Consider the following 7,218-nt stretch of genomic DNA (forward strand, 5'->3'; position numbering starts at 1 on the left):
TAAGATCCAAGGATGAAGAACAATGAAGTACAATGAAGAGCAATGAAGAACATGTTTTTCGAACCCTAATTTTTGTCTCCATTGATGCGCAGTTGAATTTGAGGGACACAGAACATAAATTTGTGGTTAATTTCATTATTTGATGAACAACTTTGAAGAACGGTGAAGAACATTGATGACCTATGAACAAATTTTTTATTTATTTTTATTTAATCTTAATTTTAAGTTTTATTAAATAATACTCCCTCTGTCCCCGATTGATAGTCACTTTTGCCATTTTTGGCGACTAAAATGTTAGTCACATTTGCTTTTTTCAAGTACCATTAATATTATATTTTTACAAAAATTCTCTAACATTTGCAAAAATATTTGTGCAAATTTTACTTTCCCATGTAAATTTTACTTTTCCATGTACTTTAATTACTTTCTTTCTCTATTTTTTTGCACACCTAATGTAAATTTACTTTTTCAATGTACTTTCTTTATTTCTCCTTGATTCCCGTGTTTTATTTAGCAAAAGTGACTATCAATCGAGGATGGAGGGAGTAGATTTTAACAAAATAATTTCGAAAAAAAAAAACAAAATAAGAAAATGAATTAAAAATACAAAATTCTAAAAATAAGGTTTGACCCAGGTTTTAAATTAAATCAAAAATCAGTCAATCATAATTAAGTATACTCATGGTCATAATAAAAAAAGACCCTAGTAGAAACATCCACAATTAATAAGTCATTATTCGAAGTTAGAGCATCATAAACTGATAGCATCATCAAGAAAAATTCGAGAAAATTCAAGATCTGCTATAAATTGATTCGTGTTCTACACTGCTATAAAATATAATCATGCTTATTGCAATAGGTTTACATAGGTAAAATAAAAAATTCATAATATGTCCTAGACAAAGAAATGAGCCTAACCAAAATGTATGTCTTGTTAATTTCTTCTACTTAAGTATATACGAGCCTAATCAAAACGTACGTATGTCTTGTTAATTTCTTGTACTGGTGTGTTTTCAAGTATATGCTTTTACTAAGAAATTAATCTAAAATAACTAAATAAGCAAAAAAAAAAAAAAAAAAAAAAAGCAAGTATTCTTACACTAAGATGTCTAAGAATGTATTGAACATTTCAAATCCAGAGCTTGGAGTTTCTGGAATAAGTCAAATAATACGATCATAATATTTTTCAAAGCATCAAATGACAAGTCTTGAAACGATGACATCTTGGTCTGATCCATGGTTCGAGCTGACTTCTCGGTCTGATCCATGGTTTGATCAAGCTTATTAAAATATGACTCATGATTTGAAATTTATTCATATGCATGTATCATTATTTGAAAAATATAAGTCATATTGCATTATATATTAAAATCATCAACTACGTTGTTATTGGAGGATATATTTTGGGATATTATTAGGAATATTTAGTTTCCATTTTTTATGCTTAGTATATATTTTATGCCTAGCATAATATCTTTTTGATATCTTTGATTATTTCCTAATTCTATCAGGTTAGGGAACGATGTATTATTTATTGGCCATGGCCATCGTCTTTGTAATTCAAGTGATTGAGTTTATTCAATTTATCATATTCTCATAAATATTTTAGCATGGTATCAAGAGCAGGTTGATTTTTTTTTAACAAACTCATACAATGGCTGGAGATGATGAAACATTATTTTTATCACCCCCTATCAATCATGGCCGTGAGGATTCTTGCGTCAAAGGGGAAGTATTCGGTTTCTAACGTTAATGCAATTACGGGATTGTTTGGTAATGTTAATGTTCCAAACAATCATTTGAATGGAAAATTTGACGTTACTTCTTGGATTATTAACACAGGGGCAACTCATCATGTAACCGGAAACAAATCTTGGTTGTTTGGTACGCAGAGTTTTGAGTGTCCCGTTGGTCTTCCCAATGGTGACACCGTATTGGCTTCTTTAATTGGTTTTGTCCGTTTTTTGGACAAGATCATCCTAACGGGGGTTCTTTATGTTCCTAATTTGAGTTGCAATTTGATTTCTGTGTCACAAATTACTGATGAGCTTAATTGTATTGTCCAATTTAATTCTAATATGTGTGTTGTATAGGATCAAACGAAGGAGTTGATTGGAACGGGAGCTAGGAGAGACAGACTATACTATTTTAGCAATTCAGATTCGGTAAATCATGTTGATGTGGGTGACGCAAATTCGAATTTGGAATTGTGGCATCGTCGAATGGGTCATCCTTCCAAAAAAGTGGTTAAGTTACTTCCTCATGTCTGTGGCAATAAACATAATCTTTCTAAAGGGTGTGAGGTATGTATGCGTGCTAAACATCCTAGAGATAAATTTTCTTTAAGTGATGGTAGAGCTTCTAGGATTTTTGAAAAAATACATTGTGATTTGTGGGGTCCGTATCGACATGTTTCTTCGTGTGGAGCTCGTTATTTTTTGACAATTGTTGATGATTATTCCCGAGCTGTGTGGATTTATTTGTTGGTGGATAAAACTGAGGTTTTTCGAATGTTTTTAGCATTTGTTGCAATGGTTGATAGACAATTTTCTTAAACCATTAAGGTTGTGCAAAGTGATAATGGCACTGAATTTAATTGTTTGCATGATTATTTTAGTGCTACTGGAATTATTTTTCAAACCTCTTGTGTGGGAACTCCACAGCAAAATGGGAGAGTAGAGAGAAAACAAAAACACATCCTAGAGGTTGGGAGAGCTTTGAGATTTCAAGCAAAATTACCTATATTTTTTGGGGGAATGTGTTCTTACCGCAGCTCATCTCATTAATCGTACACCCACACCCTTACTACAAAATAAAACTCCCTTCGAAATTCTTTTCAATAAACCTCCTTTGTTTGATGCTATTCGTACCTTCGGATGTTTATGTTTTGCTCATAATCAGAAAACGAATGGAGACAAGTTTGCTAGTCGAACTAGAAAATGTGTTTTTGTGGGTTACCCCTTGGGGAAAAAGGGGTGGAGATTGTATGACCTTGAGTCAAAAGTGTTTTTTTGTGTCTCTTGATGTAAAGTTTGTGGAGGGTATGTTTCCTTTTGCTAGTCCGGATGATGCCAATATAGAGCCCATGATTGTTGATCAAAATTGTGATGTGCATGATGATTTTTTGGAGTATGATGTATTTGATGAGAATGAGGTGATTATTGGTGATGAGAACGTGGTTTTAAATAATGAACAAGTTCCCCCGAGTAATAAGCAGAGAACCCATCACACGGAGGAACCCGCGGCCGCAGGGGAACCCGCGGCTGGGCAGCTTCAACCGGAGGTCTTGGGTCATCGTGACAATGTTCGTCATCGTGATTATGTGACTCACTCAATTTTTGCTAAAAGTCCATCTCCGTCCACTCCGTCTCCAATCCCTCCTTCAGGTACGCCTTACCCTCTAGCACACTATATAAATTGTGACATGTTTTCTGTGAATTATTGCAAATTTCTTGCAGCCGTTGTTTTGGGAAAGGATCCAAAATCCTTTAAAGAAGCAATGAAATCCGAAGGTTGGCGACATTCTATGAAAGAAGAATAAGGGCATTGGAAGATAACGGAACTTGGACATTGGAGCATCTTCCTCCCGGCAAGAAAGCTCTAGGTTGTCAATGGGTGTATCAGACGAAATTTTTGTCTAATGGTGATATTGAACGTCTCAAGTCTCGTTTGGTTGTTTTTGGTATTCATCAAAGAGAAGGTATTGATTATGGTGAGACTTTTGCTCCGGTTGCAAAAATGACTACTATTCGCGGTTTTCTTGCTATAGCAGTTTCAAAAACTGGGAGATTCAACAGATGGATGTTCATAATGCTTTCTTACATGGTGATCTTGAAGAAGAGGTGTACATGAAATTTCCTCCAGGTTTTGAGAGCTCGGATTCGAGTTTGGTGTGTCATTTGAGAAAGTCTTTGTATGGGTTGAAACAAGCTCCGAGATGTTGGTTTGCAAAGCTCACTACAGCTTTGAAAGGGTACGGCTTTATTCAATCTTACTCTGATTATTCTCTTTTCACATACACTAAAGGCAATGTTCAGTTTAATGTCTTAGTTTATGTTGATGATTGTAGACACCCATTTGTGTCTCCCCAAAACCAAACCCGGTGATGATTACCTTTCACGTCGGATCATAATCGAATGAAGTGAAAGTGTGGAAAGTCTAGTGTTGCAGATAGTTTTTAATTTCTTTTCTCTTCTCTCTGTTTTTGAAAAATTATTTTAAGAAAACAGACAATCCAGTTTGGTTGGTCCATGATATGGGTCCAATAGTAGTGTATTTGGATGGGGCTTGACAAGAGCTTTCCAACGATATATTATAAGCCCAATTCCGATGAATATTGAGGAAGTTATGGCCAATTTACTAAACTGGGCCCGGTTTGAGCCTTATATGCGGCCCAATGATCTAGAGGAGGGCCTAATATGATTAATCATTCCTAATGCAATTAGGATCGGTTTTGTTCGTCTAGATTCTTCTAGAAGGTTCTTTTCATTCCTAATTCAATTAGCATTGATAAATTGACTTTTGTTGATTTTTCAGAGTTTTAATTAAAATTAAATAGCATTTTCGAGGAAATTATATGATTTTATCCTCCAGTATGGCAAACTTATCTGATTTTCGAAAACGCGTTAAAAAACAGGCTTGGCGCCTGACTCCAGGCATTGGCGTCTGGCGCTAGTATTGGTGCCTGGCGCTAGTTAGCCAGGGTTTGCGCCAGCTCTGTTTTTTGTGCGTCAGACTCTGTTTTGTTTATTTTATCTTTTTGGATGATTTTCTCTATATAAATAACATATTAAAAACTCCGTTTTCATTCACCAATTCTCATCAACATTCATCTATATTCACCAACAATCAGTTTTAATTAGCATTCGCAATCATTAAATTCTCTCATTCTTCATTCTCTTAATCATTCATCTTTCTTTCTTTCTCTAAACTTTGCTTTCATGTACAAAATTTTGCATTCATTAGATCTAGAAACACCTAGCCATATTCGAATTTGCCTTCGCCCTAGACGTGAAAGGTTTAAATTTCTGAGGGTTTGGTCCCAAATCTCTCTTTCAATTATTTAATTTAATTGTTTGATTATTATTTTCCTTGAAGTTAATAACGTGTGTATTTTGTTATTAGAAAGAGGTACGAGACATCAAAGTAAGTAATTTAATGGTCTTTATTGATATTATGATGTAGAAATCATGTTTATATTGTTATTATGATATTCCTAGTATCATGTTTAGGGTAACTTTAATATCAAATATGCTTATTATGATTCCTGCGATGCTTCCTATGTTCTTCCTAATATTTATTCATGTTGGTATCATGTTAGGGTTAAAGATTTGATTTTTATTGCTTAGTGACATGTTAGGGTTTGTTATTAATCTTGTTAGTATCATGCCTAGGATCTTGCTATTTTTATTATGCTTTAATATTAACATGAACATGATAGTGATTATAATTGTTATAATTTATGATGATTATGAATATTATTAGTATTATTTCTATGATGATTATTTTATTTATGATTATTATTATGACTATTATAATGATTATTATTATTATTATTATTATTATTATTATTATTATTATTATTATTATTATTATTATTATTATTATGTTGCTTGATATTTATTTTTATTTCTTGATCACACCTTTATTGCATGTTTAAAGGGAATTTGTACTTGTAATCACGCTTAATAAGATAATTAATAATCTTGTTAGGGTTAATTTGATTATAAATTCAAGTGATCGCCAATAATAGTTTACTTGTGCATTATATTCAACCAACATAGATAAACAGGTTTAGGGTTAAACCTATTGATTGCATGTTAGTCAGAAAGCGCACATGGATACGATCAGAATAAAGTAGAGGCCTATTATTAGGGCAGGTTCAATCTCTTTTAGGTTGGATTTGTACCTTCATCCCCGAACTCTTATTTGGTTCTAGACCTTATGGAGTTGACGATCTCTTGGATCGTTAAGGGGTGTAATTTTCATCCTATGAACGATTTACAAGTTCCTAAAACTTGTTGGCGACTCTTTTGCTCTATCTTTTTCCCTTTTGGACGCCACCGTACTTTAGTGTATGATCACAGTGGGGTTCAAGCTAGGGGTTTAATGCTTGAAATTATCCCCTACAGTTTTTGGCGACTCCACTGGGGAGGATTTCTATTTTAATTCCTGAATTTGTTTTGGCAATGATTTAGAATGAGTGGATGAGACTCGAAAAGTTCTAAGTATTTCATGTGCGTAATTTTGATTAACATTATTGTCATATGCATAAAAAAGATCTCATTGGAAAGACCATCCGTAATGAGTTAAAAACATAGGATTTTACGCATAGGAAATTTGAGAAATATCTTTCACAACTAGGACCGAAATAACACCGCGCGAAACTGGAAAATTTTATCGAGCACAGAAAGCTGCTGAGGCATGTGGGAAGTAGCGTCAGGGGCCAGAGCTTGGCGCCAGCATTTTAGTCGTAGCGCCAGACGTCAGTATTGGCGCCAGGCGCTACAGCTAAAAGTTGGCGCCAGTCTCTGTTTGCTGGCGCTAATTTCCCCTAATACCGAGCCAGAAATATGCGTTCTAATTTCGACCGGTTTTTCGTATTGTTTGCTCGATCATACTTCCTGATTGAATTTTTTCTCACTTTTCTGAAACCCATATGTGTTCTACATATGGACATAACCCTCTGGGAATTCATGCTCCATCTACCTGATTGAACGCTCCGTGTAACAAAGGGTACATCTGAGATGTTGAATTCACCAAACCATGGAAGCGAGTTTTTTTTTTTTCCAAACTCGCGGTGTCCCATCCACTCGCGCCAACCCTTCACGGTTAGGCTTCCGCGCGGTGCATCCGGACAATTAACCATGGACCCTCTATTGACTAACCCATATCCCTAACTGTAGAAAACTAGAGCCATGGTTAGGTTGCAAATTCATTGCATCATATTGTGTCTACTTGACTAATTGTGCATTGTTTGTTGTGCATATATTCTATGTTTCTCTTAACCGTTTGTTGACTTGTGTTGAGACTAAATAAATTAATGACTTAAAGAACTTTGCCTAATTAATTAATTAATTAATTAATTTGAGTCAATAAAGTCTAATATTTTAATCGGAATTTACCTAGTACGACTTTTGGCATACCCCGATTGACTAATAACACCGAAAGCAGTCCCAGATCGAAGCTCCAATATTGGCGCCAAGGTCTGAGCTGTAG

Source organism: Chenopodium quinoa, unplaced genomic scaffold (genome assembly GCF_001683475.1).
Source record: "Chenopodium quinoa cultivar QQ74 unplaced genomic scaffold, ASM168347v1, whole genome shotgun sequence".
Classification (NCBI taxonomy): Eukaryota; Viridiplantae; Streptophyta; class Magnoliopsida; order Caryophyllales; family Amaranthaceae; genus Chenopodium; species Chenopodium quinoa.